General features: G+C 42.6%; 1 protein-coding gene across 5 annotated transcripts in view; it reads left to right on the plus strand.

The window, feature by feature from the left end:
• The window catches only part of DAB1 (DAB adaptor protein 1), a 761,363-nt gene that overhangs the window by 178,782 nt on the left and 562,852 nt on the right, over positions 1-19,729 (plus strand). The window lies entirely within an intron of this gene.

A 19,729-nucleotide genomic window follows, 5' to 3' on the forward strand; every position in this document is an offset into this window, starting at 1 on the left:
TTCAAAAGACACAACATTGTTAAATGTTTTCCTACCCAGCTTGTATGTGCACTAATTTTATCCTCTTTCAATGTTTTTCATCATGGGGTGATCATTAATGTGGAGAATATATTTCATATTAAGGATAACAATTTTACTCTAGATCTGCTTTCTGTGGCCCCCAGAGATCCAAAATAATGGTAAAAAGGGTATATACTTTTAAAACAATCTTATGTGACTCAGTGAAGAATATGTATGCAATGTATTTTGTCATGTTTGGACAGTGCACTTTCAATCCACCAAAATGTCCAACTGCTTTTCAGTTACCACTGCCTTTGCACCTATTGGCTGGAACAAGGGGGAGCTGTCCTGTTTTTCCTGATAGAACCACCACCATTGTCACCACATCTGCTCAGAGCTACTGTTAATCAGGCACAATGCTGGTGACCAAATGGTTGGAATACTGTTTGCATGATTCTTTTTATAAATAAAAGGGCTAGATGATTACTGCTTTAAAAAGTGAAAGAATCTTCTGCATCCCTGAAGGAGTCTTGTTCCACAGCTATGGTAAATTGGGAATTAGCAGTGAATTAAAAAAAAATGATTCTGTGCTTAGTTCTATGGTCCATGATCAGATACTTCTATTTTTATGCCATATTTCAAATCCTACCCACTAGGCTAATGGCTGTTTCCACCAAATTAATAAGACCCAACTCCTGTTAAGTAAAAGAGAAGTGGCTGTTCACTCACAGTAGTGACAGTCAAGCCACTACCCCTCTCCCAGACTTGATCCCCCAAATTATTTTTGCTTGCATTTCTGTTGAGCTCAAAAAATATCAAGGGTTTTTTCAATCACTCAACAGGCCCATTCACAAACACCTCTCCTAATGATTGTCCATGGCTTGAGTCCAGTTGGACGTCCAAGAAAGTTAAAGTTCCCATCTTCCCTAACAGGTAATGATAATCAGGGAACACTGGCTTTGTGTAATTGCAATAAAGATAGATTCCAAAGAAACCTTGTGTACTGCATTACTGCCACTGCCATAGCAAACCCACCCCTTCAAACAAGTTAAATTTTTGTTGCTTTAGAAAGTGGAGAAACTTCCAAGAAGACTAGCTAGTGGAGAGGTGGTGGATGCAAGCTCCGTTTCAAACTACATAATTTTACAGGGATATGCCCTGACTCACAATCGGGTTTTCTAGTTAGGGGAGTCACAGTATGTGCAGCTAAACCTGACCATCAACATCACTTACTCGGAGAGTGGTAGAGCTTCTACTGGCCTTCCTTCTATGCAAGTCTAAAATTAAGACCACAAAAGATAATGTATGTAGATGGTCTTGATAGCTGCCTCTTTTTGGGGCCTTCTCTTCATTTGTAACCTCCGTTTGAGTCTTTAGCCCCACCAGGATTCAGGACAGCTGTTCAAAGTTGCTGGCCTGGTTATCTGAAATGGCCAGATTCTGTGTCCCTTGCCCAACATCCACCACAATCTAGAAGCCTCTGTAGATGCACAATAGTATCTGCAGTCCTAGACCTTATGTCCCCGACCTATGCAGACCCAGGTGGAGGGCTCCAAACCTTTGGGTTCAAATAAAGTAGCAAACAGACAGAGGTTCTCAGACAAGGATCCTTTAAAATGAAATAAAGTTTTACTGAAAACAACTTATGCATCCCAAGCTAGACACGCACACACACACACCAAAAGTTCAGGTTGGTCACACCTGATAGTGCAAATTGATTGCTTGAACAAGAAAGCGCTGGCGAAGATGGAAGGTGCACAGGCAGTTTGAGCAGGAGAGCTCCACTGATGATGATGGGAAGTAGAACTCTGCCTGTTTGAACTATGGCCCCGCATACGTAGGGCTGGTGTAGGGTTGCCAACCTCCAGGTAGTGGCTGGAGATCTCCCGCTATTACAACTGATCTCCAGCCGATAGATATCAGTTCACCTGGAGAATATGGCTGCTTTGGCAATTGGACCCCATGGCATTGAAGTCCCTCCCCTCTCCAAACTCTGCCCTCCTCAGGCTCTGCCCCCTAAATCTCCAGGTATTTCCCAACCCGGAGCTGGCAACCCTGTTTACATTGTGGTGTCATAGGCACTTATTTACTGTTTCTTCATCTCTTTTGCCCATCCCCCTTAGCCTCTAAAATGCAGGTGTGCTGAGTTCTTTCTGGGCACCAGATGTTCCTTGTTGACCAGGCTCTATCTGTCTCCAATCATCAGGGTTGTGTTAATGTCAGAGTTATGTTATCACATAACACCAGCTGGGAAGGGGTAAAGGAAAAGGCCAACTGCACAGAAATGTTAAAGTGCGTATCACGTATACCAGGATGTCACAGGACAGTCTGTGTCGTGAACCAGGAAAGATGGGGGGCTTGATTTTTTGCCTAGATGTTACTTCTGCCACACACACACATTTCCTACACACATGCATGCATTTCTCTAGCTCTAAGCAGACTAAAGTTGCTAATACACAGACAGTGCATTCCTAAGGAGAGTTACTCCAGCCTAAGCCCATTGAAATTAACTCCAGCTTTGACTGGAGTAACTCTCCTTATGATAGGGTTGCCACGTCCCTCTTCACCACCGGAGGGAGGTTTTGGGGGCAGAGCCTAAGGAGGGTAGGGTTTGGGGAGGGAAGGGGCTTCAATGCCATAGAGTCCAATTGCCAAAGCGGCCATTTTCTGCCGGTGAACTGATCTCTATCGGCTGGAGGTCAGTTGTAATAGCAGGAGATCTCCAGCTAGTACCTGGAGGTTGGCAACCCTACCATAGGAATGCATCGAGAATGTTTCAGGGACAGTTGCAAATGCAAGTTCTTGATCGTGCAGGAATGATAGAAGCAGACATATAAGCATTTAATGAAGCATTTCATAAATAACAATCTATTAGAGACCAGTATTGGATGTTGAATATATATTCTATATCTGACACCTGTTTTTCTGCCTTGCTACTTTGCTTCTTCAGCAAGTGTGTTGCAGAGGAAAATCTTTGGTAAAATGGATTCAGCCCCGTGATGATGTTTCTCCCATAAGTAATACATGTGTGTCATTGTTCTTTGATACTGATATAGTTGGCCCAGAAACGTAAAGCTGTGAATAGTCACATTTAAATTACTATTCAGAAGTTTCATATTCTGTGGATGTAATAAAATCTGGGCCAGAAATACATTAATTTTAATAAGTTAATGGTGGTATTATTGAATCATAGAAAAAGGCACACACAGGAAGGCAAAGTGATACTACTAAACTGCCCTCCCTTCAACTAATGTGTGCAAGTATTTTGGCATTTCAAAGTTGTTCTTATGCAGCACTACTCACAATAAATAATTTAGAACAATTTATTTATGTAGGTCACTTGCAGCAGAGGTATGTCGTATGTAGTGTACTAAATCGCTCTGTTTCTCCCTATGTGGATTATACTGAGGAAATAGTAGAAATCAAGATAATGTGTAGGGTTGCCAACCTCCAGGTGGTGGCTGGAGATCTCCTGCTATTATAACTAATCTCCAGGCAATGGAGATCAGTTCACCTGGATAAAACAGCCATTTTGGAAGGTAGATTCTGTGGCATTATACCTCATTGAAGTCCCTCCCTTCCCCAAACCCTGCCCTCCTAAGGCTCCACCCCCCAAAGCTCCAGGGATTTCCAAACCTGAGCTGGCAACCCTGATAATGTGATATAGACTAGGGGTGTGCATTTGGATATATATGAGCTAAAGATTTTCCTTGAAATTAGCTGTGTCGGGTCAGCTGAGGGACACATGAAACGACGGAAAACACCACTAAAATACAAGAGAAATGAAAATGTATCTGCAGTTTCGGGATGTGCAGGAGGGGGGAAGGGAAGACAAGAAATCGGCTGGGAAACAATTGTTAGTTGGTGTCCTTTTTCCCCTTGGGATGGTCAGGTAGACCTGTCTTTCATCCATGGCCCTTTACATTTTAAAAGAGAAAGGACCAAACTGGCCCAGGCCTTACCATGCTGGCATTGTCTCTGCTGGAGGCTGCTCCCCGCTGCCAGGACGAGAGGTAGCAGAGTCAGCCCCTCCCAGCTGGAAAACAGTGGGTGGGTTAGAGAGATCTCTGACTCTCATGAGGCTTGGCTGTCATTTTCTTCACCCACCACTGGGGGGCTTTAAAAAAATCAGCAATTGAATAGTATTATATTGATAGAACAGTATAGCAATACGTGTACCAGGTTCTCTGAACTCCCAGCTTTCATTTTATGCCTTTTCCTTTATGTCTCCACAATGGAAAGAGCTAGAGACTTACTCTTTTTAAATGAATGCTTAAAAATTCAGAGAACCTGGCACACATATTACTGAACTGTTATATCAGTGTGTGTGTGTTGTGTGTTAAGTGCCGTCAAGTCGCTTCCGACTCATGGCGACCCTATGAATGAAAGTCCTCCAAAATGCCCTATCTTTGACTATATCAATGTAACGCTATTCAATTGCTGATTTAAAAAAATGTTTCTAGCTTTGGGGTGGGCTCTGCTAGTTTTGATGCCTTCATCTGGGACAATGATGGCATGGTAAGTCTAGGACTAGCTTCCTCTCTTTCCCTCCCTCCCTGCTTCTGCTGCCTTGGAAAGAGGGGAGGGGACAATGACAAAAATAACTGTCGTTTATTTTTGGGACGTCAAAAACTCACAGAAAAAGATCCATAACTGGTAATAACATTTTTGAAAAACCCAGATAACAAGAACAGTGACCTACCTGAAATCTGGATCCAAAATTATTACAATTTCTTTTGAAGAACTCATCCTTATTATAGACTGTAAATATATTCTTTATATCTGAAGAGATATTTTTGTTTGAAATATTTATATCCTGCCTAATCCTGCCAAGTTGGAAGGCCACCAAAGCAACATAACAGTCCATTCAAAATGCGGCGAATTTCATATCAAACATGTTTGTCAGTCAAATTTATCTGGTTCATCTATGATAATCAGGTGAGAGCCTGTCACCAGGTTTGGCATCAAATGACTTAAACACCTGCCAAACAGGTTTGCATTGGATTTTTTCAAAACTGTGCATGCACCGAAACATTGTATGGTACCTTCAAAATCATATTCCTAATCCAAAATTGGTAAATATCCTTGAATTTTTAGCAAATTGGTTGAAGAAGGGTGGTTCTCTGCTTGTTAGTTTGAAAAAGCAGTGCTGAAATTACAGTCTTTTGTAACAATTACTGACTTCATTTTGTAGGGAAACGGAGAATTAACTTACACTTTCATCTGAGCAGTCTGGCAAGGCATCCTCTTTTTTACCAGCCTGTTAAAAGTTCTCAGGTATACTTGCTTTGTAGCAGAGTTCGTAAGTAGTGTAGCTTGATAAATAAAGGACTTTCCTGGACAGTGTGATTTGCATGTGGAAGATGTAAGGACAGACAGCAGTTGGTGCTGCACAGAAGAGACAAGTGCCAACTGTTGATGAATGGAGGGGAAGGCAAGTTAGAAGAAGCCAGAAAAACAGTCTGACAGGAAATATAATGGACAATTTACGAAAGAGGCAAAGAGAAATTTATAGAGCTTTGGGATCTCTTCTTAGAGGTACGCAGCACAGTGTAGGCCAGGGAGCTGTAATGTTTTGCATGTTTGCCAGAAGAGGACTGTTTTGTTTGCCTGAAGCCAGTGTTAGAGGAGCTGCAGAAAAGATGAGGAGTTCATTTAAATCCAGAGACTCGTGCCTTATGCAGCAGCATTAGTGAGCTCTATAACAAAATAGCTCTGCAAGGAACAATCTTGAATGGGTTGGATAAGGCTGTGGAGTTCTGGGACTTAAGCTAAAAATTGTGGAAGCAGTTGCTGTGCTGGCAGCAGAACAGGATATTTTGGCTGACTGCAGAACAGGAACTGTCTTCCTTCTACTAGTGCACATACCTTACTGCTTATTCTATGAGCTCATACTTGTTCACTGCTTGTCGTGAGAGTGGTTTATTAGACCAGATATGGTAGAGAACAAAAATATATAATGAGAATACATGTAACAATAATACATAAAAAATCTACAGCGTCTTTCATTGTCTGCTTATTGCTGTCTAAACACAATCTGTCCTTCTCTTAAAACTTTGTCTTTTGCTCTCTTCTGCCATTATGATTTTTGCAGGCTATTCCCACATTAATTATTTACTTATTTATACCCCTCGCCTGTCTCCCCGATGAGAACATAAAGCGACTTACATTGTTCTCCTCTCCTCCATTTTTTTCCACACAAAAATCCTGTGAGGTAGGCTAGGCTGAAAGTGTGAGAGTGGCCCAAGGTCACCCAGCAAGTTCCCATGGTGGAGTAGGGATTTGAACCTGGGTATCTCAGATCTTAGTCAAACTTTCTAACCACAACACTAGGGAGATTGCACTGTACATAATGCACTCCACACACAGAGATGGCATTTAATGTGAATAGGGCAATGTTCTTGCTTCAGTATGTTTGTGTGTACACTTACCCTGGTTAATCAGGATTCTGGTTTGTGCTTATCAAAGCAGTAACCTATGCATGTTGCCCTACTGGCATACACTTATAGAGAGAGGATCAAGCATCTCCGCTAATTGGTAAATCAGTTTAAAAATCATAATGACTAAAAAGAGCTGCTTTTAGATATTCTTTTAGAATCTTTTAGATATTCCCTCTAATCATTTGGACAAATCTGTTCTCCATTTTTATTTTTGTGCACACTTACAGCTCATTCCTGAGCCTTTTGGCAGCCAGGGATGGTGTAGCTACAAGGCACCACTGCGGTGCCTCCAAAGAGGTTCCCTGGGTGCTGAAAGGCTTTAAAAAGCCTTTTTAAATGTAATTTTTTTTAATGGGGCATTTTGCCTCTTTGAGAACAGCGAGGCTGCACCAGGAAAAACCTGGCGCAGCAACGCTGTTTTGGAGGGGGTGTTCCCGGGCTGGAAGGGGTTAGGAGGCAGCCTATCAGCAGCCCCTCCCCCGCAACACCCTGGGAACGCCTCCCTGATCACTGGCATGAGCACACGCACCAGCAGGATGCCGACGGGAGGCCGAGTCGATGTCCATAGGCCGTGCTGCCGTGCCAGTCCTGGGGCGCTGCTGCAAGCGGCACTACGACGGCGTCTGTGCCACTTTAAACAGGCAAGTGGCACGGATGTTGGCATAGGGGGCTGGTCGCCTCCTAAGCCCGTTCGGCTCCCAGGCTCAGAAATGAGCTGCAAAACAACTAATAAACATTGGTAACGTTGTTTGCTGAGAATGTTGCTTGTACATAGCAAGGTGTAGGCTAGATGGAGACGCTCGTCTGAAATACACCATGTGAAGCATTAATTTTAGAACTGAAACTTGAAATAGAAAAGTATGGGAGGGGTGATATTTGCTGTAATCAGTCTCAGTCTCTCTGGATTCCTGCTGTTTGTGCATAAATCACCACGGTGACTTGAGCCGGCAGCCTGAGGACTGATTGTCACTAATACATGCCATTTAATCGTATACACTCAGTAGTTTTTGAGAACCAGGCATGCTATCAAGATGCAGTTTTAATTAACGCCTGCCTTTTAGATAATGCACGTGGTTTATTTTGGCAAGAGCTCCTTGGGTGAGAAATCTACATAATTAAGGTAGTAAGCTCACATATTTTGTGGCTTTCTGGAGTATTTTAGCTAATTCTGTAGAATTATTACAAGATATTTTTTTAAAGAAAAGACAATTGCTTTTTGTGATTTTTATCTCTTTGGTAAACACTGATTTCAATACATTTTATCTTCTCTGCTTTTCAGAATTTGCTATATTCAGGTATGGGTTTGGGTCACAAAATTAAAGATGGGAGATGAGAAAATGTAAAATGATCTCCTGTTTTTCTACAGATCTTTTGAATTTACTGAGGTTATTTTCTCTGTAGTATTTCTTATTTGCATGAATTGTGAACATGACCTCCATTATGTTGATGATCCAGCCACTTTTTAGGGTGTGAGTAACCATGTGGGTGGTGGGGAAGGCAGCATGGTATAGCCCAATCTCGTCACATCTCGGAAGCTAAGCAGGGTCAGTACTTGGAAGGGAGACCTCCAAGACAGTCTTGGCAGAGGAAGGCAATGGCAAACCACCTCTGCTTAATCACTTGCCTTGAAAACCTTTTTCTGAGGTCGCCATAAGTCAGCTGCAACTTGACGACCCTTTACACACACAACCATGTGGGTACATGTTTGAAGTTGTTGCGTTCTGCTGTTGGACCAGAGAAGTAGTCTGTTTGTAGAGACCTTGATGGCTAACAGTACAATCCTAAGAAGACTTGCACCCTTCCATTGAAGTCAGAGGCCTTAGAAAATTGTAACTCAGCAGAGAATTGCACTGTAAAAGACTGGTTGTCTGTCCTTCATTCAGGTATAAGCTGCTTCCTGGATGCCCTGATAAGGAGTAAGGATTTCTCCTTTGTTTAATGTTCTTCAGGGAATGCTGAAATTGCTCATAGTGCATCTGTCTAGTCAATAGTTTCTTCAGAATTTTCTAACAGCTTGAAGAAGTTCCTGTTGAAGTACCAGGCCATCTGTGAGTCTCTGCTGCTTTGAACTTTCATTACTGTAGTCTTTGCAGTGGTAATGAGGTTGCAGCTTCTCTAACGTCTCAATCCTTTGTATTGGTGTCCTTGTGAGTGTATGGGCTCACTGATATCAGTTGTACCTAATCACGTTGACTGCAGAATTCCTTGCCAAAGTAAGCAAGTCCTTGCACTTCCTAACTAAGGGCCACAATACACATGTAACATACATTAGTAGGGTTGCCAACCTCCAGGTAGTAGCTGGAGATCTATTGCTATTACAACTGATCTCCAGCCGATAGAGGTCAGTTCCCCTGGAGAAAATGGCCGCTTTGGCAATTGGACTCTATGGCATTGAAGTCCCTCCCCTCCCCAAACTCCGCCCTCCTCAGGCTCCACCCCCAAAACCTCCCACCGGTGGCGAAGAGGGACCTGGCAACCCTATACATTAGCGGCATGACATTTTCAAAGCATTTTGTTGCTCTGCTTGGCTTGGGAGCACTGCAAGGGGCCAGGAAGGATTTTAGGTTTTTCTAAACCTAAAACACCTTTCCCCCACTCACAGAACTCCCAAGCCAAGCAGAACCATGGAATTCTTTGAAAGTAAGTCCCTCCCCCCCACCCAATCGTAAGTTGGATTGGGCACCTGTAACCCAATTCATGTCACACATATTGTATATTTTGGCACTAAATGCTGTACAAAGTATAAAATTTCTGAGCTTGCAGTGTTGTTCCTCTGCCTTTTAACACAACATGGCCAGAAGGAATTAAGCAAGGACAGTGACCTGTGTGTAGTATATGACAGAATGAAAATCTTTCCTGTCTCACATTAAAGTTGTGTGCATTTTTCAGGGCATCAAAACCTATACCCCACTAGAAGGTCCATCACTGACTTTTGCCCTATCTTCCAGTGGGTGATGTATCTGGTGGCTGCAATTTCAAAGCAACACTCAGCAATCTCTTCCCATGCCAGACAGAAAGGAATTGATAAGTACTCTTTAAGTATTGTTCACTGCCATTATACTACTACACCAAAACCATATATGTAGTGAACAGACAGTCTTCAAGTGAGCTAATGTAACTGTTGATGGACAAGTCCTGTGGTCTATGAGGGATGCAGATATTTCTGGCCTGTCAGACATAGGGTTCACTTCTCCTTCGCTATCTCAATTTTGCAGCTCCCTTCCTTTCCATCCCACCTCTGTTGACAGAACAGAGGACAATTCTGTCATGTTCTTTTTTATCCTTGCTGGCATCACTGGAGCTTAAGGGAACATGGAAAAAATGTGCAGGCTGTCCTGTCCAGTTACCTATCCCACCACAAATGGGAAACTGCCCAGATGCACTTGCAATGTCCCATTTTCCTGCATTTCTCAAGGTAAAGAGCATGTAGAAGAAGAAACAGAAGATGCTTTGTTTCACTACCATCAGGTAATGTTTCCCTTTGGAAAATGCAGCAAGGGCTGTTGCATGCCAATCTCTGATATTCACCTTGATAGCAGAGGAGATGGAGAAGAGGATGAATTTATAGCAGACAAAAATCAACCAGCTCTTTTGTTGTCTTCTGGAAACATGCAGCTATCTGAGAGCATGAATGGAAATGCTGAATGGAGGAGGTGAACCAGGGCTGGCTATTAGAGGGGCTCATTGGGAGAGCAGGGCATTTGAGTGAAGGGTTGAGTTGAAGGTGGACAGGTTAAAAAGTAGATAGAAGCAACATAGCAGATCTGCTCTCCTATTGTACTTCAGAATTGCAGAAAGGCTCCCCAAAGAGGATGCATTTCAAAGTGCCATTAAATTAAAGGACAAATGGTTGGTTCCACATATGTTCTTTATCTTGGGGACCATTAGGGAGGGAAAAGGATAAAGACAAAAACCTCAGAGGGACTATTGGTGCTGAATGAAGCTCCCCAGTATTGCTGCCACAACTGGCAGCCGAATAATCACAAAGCAGGCCTTCTATTATAGCTTCCCAGTTATAGAGCTTTAGTTAAGACCAAGCTAGTATTTTCAACTTACTTAATGAATGATTTCCCTGGTGTGGTTACTGCCTGCCTGAAACACACAGGCAGGTCTTTAATACAAACAGCTAAATGTGCAGCTGGATGTCATAGTGATTGGGCTTCCAACTCCCAGTAGCAATTGTCAAGTGAAACTTTACAAGCTAGGGACCCATGAGGAATTGTGGGAGAGGGGAGACAATTTAGAAATCTTGCCTCAGTCTCCCAATGTAGTCCCTTACAGTAATATATAAACTTACAATATTCTGTGTGCCTCTTGAAGCATATTCAGTCCTCTAGGGCTGTTGGGAAAAAAATAATTTGGTATAGTTCGGATTCGGCCGAATTCGGCCCGTCTGGATTCAGGATATGCCAAAGTCCATACTCCCCTGCTTCGGGTCCGTGCAATTCGGCGTGAATTCAAAGTTCGGGGGGAAAATTCAGCCGAATAAAGCCATTAAAAACACAACCACGCCTTTCTGCGGCTCCAGGGGAGGCATTTTTGGGGGTAGAGGTCCCAAACATTCAGCGGAGCTTCAAAGGACCCTTCTTGCAAGACCCCCCAAGTTTTGTAAAGATTGGGTCGGGGGGGCTGAGATATGGGCCCTGAAAGGGGTCCCCCCACCCTTAATGTGCATCTCTGAGCAGAGCTTGCCTTGCATGCACAAAGCTCCCAGCTCCGACAAACAGCTGAGCTGCAGGGAGCAAGGGTGGGGTAGGTGCAAAGAAGTTTGCAAAGCAACAGAACTGCAAAGCAACACAACCATGCAAAGCAACACGTTTGCAACCATGCAAAGCAACACCTGACACCTGGGAGTTTGCAAACCATGGAAAGGAACAGAGGCAGCTAGCGATGCATAATGAGCAGGAGGGGTGGAATTTCCCCTTTTGCATCGGACTCCAGTTGGGACCAGGCAAATGCATTCTTTAAGTCACCATTTGAAAACCAGTTTTGAGCAAGCATCAAAATAGACCTAACCGATCTTATGAATGAGGGAAAACCTGAGGACACACAACTGAAGCCCCCCTCAAACCAGGGAGAGAGAGACTCGAGGGGGCACACACACCCCAGGCAGAACAGGTGAAAGCCCCCTTTGGCTCCCCCCTACCCACAGAAACTGCTCCTTCCCCCACACACACACACTCTGCTTCCCCCCCCCCACACACAGAGGAGAAAAATTATAGATTAAAGCCCCCAAAGGGGTCCTACTGTGGCTGTCTTCTGTTCCATCAGGAGGGGCTGGGAGGACTGGGTAATCCAATACAATTCTATTTAAGCACGGGAGGTTTTGCCTTGGATTTGCAACTCTGGAGATGCATACAGGATCGGGAGATCCATTCATCCCAATAGGGAAAAGGGGAAAGCCCATATCTCAGGACCCCCTGACCCAATGTTTACAAAACTTGGGGGGTCTCTTAAGAAGGCTCGTCTGAAGCTATGCTGAATGTTTGGGGGCTGCACCCCCAAAAATGCACCCCCTGCAGCCACGGAAAGAGAAAAGGGGGAGCCCATATTTCTGCCCCCACTGAACCCATCTTTACAAAACTTGGGGGGTCTCTTAAGAAGGCTTGTCTGAAGCTATGCTGAAAGTTTGGGGGCTGCACCCCCAAAAAAGCGCCCCCTGCAGCCACGGAAATGGAAAGGGGGGAGGGAAAAGGGGTGGAGCCCATATCTCGGGACCCCCTGACCCAATGTTTACAAAACTTGGGGGGTCTCTTAAGAAGGCTTGTCTGAAGCTCCGCTGAAAGTTTGGGGTCTCTACCCCCAAAAATGTGTCCCCTGCAGCCATGGAAAGGAGCGAATGTGCACACTCACCCCCCCACGAGGATTTCTCTCTCTTTCTCTCTCCGGCCGGGCCGCACAGCAGCTGATTCCTCCAGTACTCAATCCTGACTGATTGGCCAGAAGGAGACCCAGCTTGGCCACCGATTGGTCAGGGGAGAATGCTGCTTACTGACGGTTATGCTGTTGCTTCCTGAATTTGCCGAATTTATTTGTGAACTCCCGAACTCGCTGAATTCGGCTCCTCTGTGTTCCCGCCATTTGTGAGTTCGGTTCGTCCCGAACTAAAAACTGCCAAATCAGGGGAAATTCGGCTTTTTTTCGGTTCGGGCCAAACCAAATCGACAGCCCTACAGTCCTCATCAAGTTGAGTTTTTCTGTTTGCAGGGTAGTTGTTTTAGGCAATTTACAAAATCATATTTTTCTGTGTATCTGGAATCCCTTCAAATAAGTAGACACAAGTAGACATGGCCTGGGTTTTTTGCTTTTATGATGATAATGGGGACTTGCCACTTTACTATTAAAAGGAATAATGAAGAGGCATGTTTAAGCCTTCAGCTATGGAATGCTCTTCAGAAATTATCCAGCACAAATCCAGGCTTCTGTTTAGATTGGTAAATTAAGCAAGTAGAGATGTTATTTTAATATACCAAACTTTGTTGTCAAATATTTGCTAAATAACATGTATCTAATTCTGAATGTGGCCTCAGATTGCATATCAAACACAATAGGACCAGATACAGAGATGGGACATGTTTCTACAAACCGTGGGAACCCCTAGATTTTTAGAAAAATCCCAGATCTAAAAAGGAGAGCTTAAACCACTTCAAAGGAAAATCAGCTCAAACCAAAAAGCAAATGCTGAATGACATAGTGTCATGAGATCTCAGCAACAATCTGGCTGGAGATGACTTGAAGCGGAAAGGGTGCGGCAAACACTTTCTGCTCCAAGCCCCCATCCCCCACCTAGGAATGTGCACCAGATAAAAAATTTGTATTTTTTGGATCTGGATATCAGGGAGTACAAAATTATTGGTATTCTGGATTGTTCGGGTCTCAAATACTGGTTTGGTATCTTCTCCCCCCCCAAAAAAATTCAATATTATTCAGGTCCATTATTTCCTAAAGGTAATCCCTATAGTTATTCCCTGTAGGTAATATTTTGGAGGGGGTTGTCTTTCAAGCAAATGACACCAAAATTGCAGTGGAGATGCTGCTGCTTACCCACTAAATAACATGTAAGTTTCAAGTGAATTAGACCCAAAATTTTATGGGCCCCTGAACAAAGTGCCCCCAGCCATCCGCCATTGTGTCTTATGGGGGGAATTCCATGCTTTCTCCAGGGCAAAGAATAGCCAAAGACACAACCGCAAGCAAAACAACCACTGGCCAAAAGCCTCCCGATGAAAACCGATCCAACAAGCTCAACAGAACCAATGCAGAACCAGGAAATTCCAGCAGAACCATGGGTCAGTGTGGCAAGCCTAACCCAAACAATGTCAAACTAGGGAATCCAAACCAAACTGATTTAGCAAGGAACATGCTGTAAGCCCAACAAATGTCAAACTAGAAAATCATCCAGTGCCAAACCAGAGTATCGAGCCAATGTCAAACTAGAGATTCCAATGCAAACCAACATAAGTAAAGAACACAATGTTACAAGGCCAACAGAACCAATTTCAAGCCAAGAAATCCAAGCCAAGCCAGCCTGGCAAGTCAATACCAAGACCTGGCAAAAAGACACTTACACAGACACACTGTAAAATTGAAGGGGGGAAAGCAGTCTGGGAACCTTAAAACTCTGGCCCCCAGTATTCCTGAATACTCCCAAATATTTCCAGAGTTTTTTGGGACCTATTTACCGGTATCCTAAAAAATTCCAGATATCCAAATATATATATAAAAAAACCGATAAGGTATTTTTAGGTATATTTTGGAACCAGAAATATCTACCAGCCAGCTGATCAAGAGGAGGGCTTGGAGAGGATAGTACATTCAACATGCATTCTGCTTCAAGCTTCACCAAAACTACTCACCATGAACAAAATAAATCCAAGAAAGCCTGTAGCAATCATGGCATTATTATTCATTATAAAATAAGGCTGCATAGCAGGAAAAATACTGTTATCTTTATCAGCAGATGTATTGATTTCACTTATTTTCCCTACCACCTCATTTAACATCAGGGTGATCCAAACCTATGCAGATTATTTCCCCCCCACACACACACACACACACACACACTGTCCAGTATATAAAGTCAGGAGAATATTTCTGTTAGGTAACAATAGAGCTGAAACAACCATTCATGCTCAATACAGATATGGGGATTTGGGACCTGGTGACAAAATTATGGTACTGTTTGCAGTCCACATGGACCAGGGCTATTTAAGACTGTTCAATGTAAAATAATTGTTTTTGACTGGACTGGTAGGCGAATTCTCTGATAAGAAATTACTCTTACTAAACCAGGAGCTTGACAGAGGGAATTTCAATTGATTACATTGTTACAATCTCTTGCTTTGTCAATGGTAATTAGTGTCAGTAATTGCTGGAGGATAGACCAATGCCTGTCAGGACCCCTGCCATCTTTAGGAAATAAATCAATAATGGTTAAATTTTCTGTATTGGAATCTTTGTGAAGCCTGTAATGTACATCAGGTTAACTAACAGCTCATATCATGGGCTCTACTGACCATAAACAAGTAAGGGCTATAACTGCAAAAAACTGAACTATGAAGGGGTGGGAACTAAAGGTACTGTCAAGATGATGAGTGGGACCGATATTTCAGGTCTTCTTTCCACATTTTCTGAAACACTGTTTGATGCTTGATGTTTAAAAAGGCTCTAAAAGACAACATACTTTACTGTCTCAAATCATATTCTTTTCATCTACGCAATCTAATTCGTAGTTCCTTCTAAATCTTTTCCTCTTTGTTTTGCTTAGAATAAAACATTGGATGGGATAGATTGCATTAGCTCAGAGTAGTCGACATGGGAATACTAGCTAGGATCAGGTAGCCATTACAAAACTAAGGCTGTTAACAATTATTTTTCATTTTCTTAGCAGGTGTAGTTTACCAAGTACTTTAAAGTTCTTATATCATTTATCTTGACAAGTGGCCTGATACATAGGTTAGATGCTAGAAGGTGATTACTTGCTGGAAGTTACTTCATAAGGAGTAATTGTCCCTAGGTCACCAATGTCTAAATCAGACTTGCTATCCACAGTACCACATTCTTGTGCTATTATCATTTTTTCATGTGACAATGTGTAATGTTTGATACTACATGACACATAGAAGTGATGTGTTCCTTGCTCAGATTGGATATAGTCTACAAGGCAGGGACAAGAGAGAGATGTCATTGCTTGACAAAGAACTGCATCTGATTAAAGTTATTTAGTGAGTATCGGCAAAATGTTGATATAACCATAAAATGGAGGGCAGAGGGTGAATTTGAAAAGAAAAACTAAGAGATATGGAGAATGACAGGTGGCTAGGGAAGATATGTCATTTCTAGCAGCAACAATAATATTAAAACAGAAACAATTATGTCAAGGGAGGAACAAATATTGGAGTTTGGAGTTACTATTGGAGTTTGGAGTTACTATTTGTATTACAACTGATGTGCCAGCTGTACTAAAACCATTAGTCCATCCAGAATAGACTGCATCAGCACAGGAGCCCGTACTGTTCCCAGTTGGATTTCAGTTGTCCAAGATGCTTACTGAGTTTTCCAGTCATCTTCAAATAACTTTGTTTAGAAGGGTCATTAAAGAGAGAGATGGCTTGGTCATATATTGAAAAAGACAGGTGAGTTTAGCAGAGGTATCCTGAGTGACCAAGGAGAGGAGATAAGGAAGAAACATATTCAAGCTGTTTCCAAAATTCCCCATTACATATTTTCTCCCTATTTTCAGCATGTAACTTCATGTTTTTTCAAACTTACATGTTATGTGGATCTGAGTCGCTCATAAAGTGCACAATGGATTAAAGCAGGGGTCCCCAACATGGTCTCCCCATCACCTTTCTTGGCACCTGCCTAGTGTTTTTAGAAAGTGGGTGGGTCCAGGTGGGGCTTTTCCCCAACAGATCTTCTGATTGGTCATTTAGATTTGAGTCCAGTAACCCCTTAGAGACCAATAAGTTTTTTTTCCGGATATAAGCTTTTGAGAGTCAAAACTCCTTTCATCATCTGACAAAGGGAGCTTTGACTCTCGAAAGCTTATGCCCTCAAAATCTGGCCTCTCAGGTGCTACTGGATTCGAATCTAACTGTTCTACGGCAGGCCAACACATCTACCCTCTGAAACTATCTTCATGGTTGGCCATTGGAGATCTGAAGGTATGGGAAAGTTTTTTAAAAGTTGCTTTGGCAACCGCTGCTGTCGCAGCACAAGGATCTTCAGTGTATGACTGAAGGTAAGCTTTTTGTATGGAAACATATTTTTAAACAATATGTTCATTTTAAAAAGCATATTGTTAAACAGAGCTTCTGCCTGAAATGATGAAGAGTTACTATTAGAATTCTGCATGACCTCACTCCCTGACATTTTGTAGTTGGCTCTGCCTCTTGCAGCAGCCATTCTGTAGTTATGCCCACCGCCTTGCGGCAGAAATCCAAAGGTTCTCACAGTCTGAAAAAGGTCAGGGACCCATGCATTGAAGCATTATTTGGATTTCCATAATTATCAGCATTTGAAGTAGTGGCCAGTGGAACTGAGCTAATATGAATTATATTCTTTATCATCTTGTATAAATGCTGCCGTTGCAAAGTTTCACTTCCTAGACTCATTTCTGGCAACTGCTTCCTCTGTTTCTTGGGGTTTGTTTGTGTGATCTTACTTTGAGTCCGATTAACTGGTAGATACTGAACTTGTATAAAGAATAATTATTAAATACATTGTAAGTTGCAACTAGTCTGTTAGGCTAAGCAGAGACAGTGTGAGGGAGGCAAAGGTTCAGTGAAGTGTTGAGATGGAATCCTGAAGCGAGCAATAGAAAGAGCCACTTACTGGATAATGGATTGATAACTATGGCAGAATGTGCCATATCTGTATCAAGTTCAGTGCCTTTGTAGATACAGCTGGGGAAATTGTACAGGACGTGGCTTGCTCAACGATGGAGAAAAGAGGGAAATGAAAACCAGAGATAAAAGCTCCAAGAATTCAGCATAGCAGGGGATGGATCAGAGAATGTAGCAATGCTAGCTTTTAGGAAGTCCTATTTGGGGGCAATAAGTAATTTAGCGAGGTGCAATGCAAGAAAGCATTCAAGACAGTCAACGTGGTTAAGAAGAAATTGTTCAAAGACCTGAGGTTAAGAAATAGATAGGGAAGGCAGTGAGAGAAGAATACACAGTCAGGTAAGGCAGTGAGAGAGGGGATGGGGGAGATAAGGCAGCTTGCAAAAACCATTGACGGGAGAGAAAAAGAACTATGGAGACTAAGGATGCTTTTAAAAAAAAGATAGATTCTAGCAGAGGAAAAAATACACAAGGCAAACTAGATATGCATAAGAAACAACATTAACATAAAAGGCGGGTACTTTTGTTAACTCCATATAGCTGAGGTAATTTAAAGTATACTGAACTCACATAATAGGTGATGATAATACCTTTTTTTCTACTGTATTTGTCCCTGCTGTCTGAAGGTTTTATTGTCTTCTTTGAGATTGGCTGGCACAAAGAGTATTGCATGCCTTATCGGTAAGAGGGCTGTACAAGACAAGGCTCAGGGTGATACAAAGGATGAGCGGCAGCCTTCCTGGGATACTGAAAGGGGAGAACAAGAAGGGCAGGACAGATCATGAACCCCTGAGTACTGAAGACTTCAGACCAAGTTTAACAAAATTAACTTCCATCTGCAGTCCAGCAATGCATCATCATCATCATAGAACCACAGAAAAGTCATGTATGTCCCAGGGCCCTTGCTGGACCCACCTTTGAAAGCACTTCATATTCACTTCAGTAAAAGAGAGAGCTTTACACAAGAAAGAGGTGCACGAGCAGACCAGCCTCCTCCAATGAAGTGAAGTTCATGGTGGGACTATAGGCAGTAGCTATAATCTTGCTCATCTTGGAGAATTTCTATCCAAGGGCAAACGTCTTTTGCATAGTTGTGCATGGGCATGGTATTACATTGGACACAAAACTGTAAGCAGAGGTAACCATCAGCATATCTAATTCTCAATGTGTCCCCATCTGTGAATACTTAAATCCAGAGACTGGTGTCAAGAACAGACAAAACAGATCTTTCTTCAAACCTGAGAGAAGCCCTGGGTTTGGAAAAAAAATCTGAAATTAAAACCCTCAACAACATTGGGGGGTCAATCCCACAAAAACAATTGAAGCAGCACCTGTAGCTTGAAGAAATGAATGCCCTCTCAGTGGCTGTTTTGGGGGGATTGCTAAGCAACCTCCACAATACTGCCAGTCTTCAAGCCTTGGTTTCTGTCAGTAAAAGGCAGGGGGAGGGCCCTTTTCAGAGCTGTTTGGCCTTTGAGCGACCAGGCCTGGCAGAAACCACTGAGTGACCCAGGCCCATCTTCTTACTACTGTTCAATAGCAACCACTCCATAAAATCTAGTGTGGTATAGTGGTTAGAATCTTGTAAAAGGGTCTGGAAGACACAGGCTAGAATCCCTACTCTGTCTTCCAAGCTTACTTGGCCCAATCAAACACTCTCAAGCTAACATACCTCATAGGGTTGTTGTAAGAAAAATGGGGAAGGGGATAATGATATAAGCTGTTTTAGGTCCCTAGTGCAGAGAATGATGAGATATAAAGGAAGCAGATAAATAATAAATATAGTTGAAGATGGGGGTGCAGATAAAAGGTAAATTTTATTTATTAATTGGATTTATTAGGTGCTTGGTGTGTGGGGAGAAGGAGGTAAGGAAAGGTGAGTATATGGGGTTGTCAAGAGGTGGGAAAGAAAAATGTATTGATAGAGGGGATAGAGGGGAAAGTGCCTTGCAACTCTTTGTGGGCTCCCCACTGTGCAACTGTCCCTGGCCCAGACTAGTGTCTATCACTATGCAACTTGGCCTGGCCGAGACAGGCAGCCATAGGGCACCTGAAGTATTTGGGAATAACAAGATAGAAAAGGAACTTCAATTTGTGCAAGAATAGAGGGTTTTTCTAAAGGATTGGAACAGGGTTTTTAATAATTCTTTTCCAGTGGACAGCATAGGTTTTTTGTGTGAAACAGGTGTCTCATTAAGATTGGCTTATGGTGGAAAAAGTTTAACAAAAGGAATCTTTTTTTGACTGGGGAAGAAAGGGATAAAGATAAAAAATGAAAGATCCGTTCAGAATGATTTTTATGTATAGGTTGAACTTCAAAAGGCCAAAGAAATTGTTTTCTGTCACAGATGGCGACAGTAAGAGAACACAATTGTTGGGTCTTGTGCTAATGAACATACCAATTTCACTGAGCTAAGAACCAATAGCAAACACTTCAGACAC

This window comes from Euleptes europaea, chromosome 2 (assembly GCF_029931775.1).
Source record: "Euleptes europaea isolate rEulEur1 chromosome 2, rEulEur1.hap1, whole genome shotgun sequence".
Taxonomy (NCBI): domain Eukaryota; kingdom Metazoa; phylum Chordata; class Lepidosauria; order Squamata; family Sphaerodactylidae; genus Euleptes; species Euleptes europaea.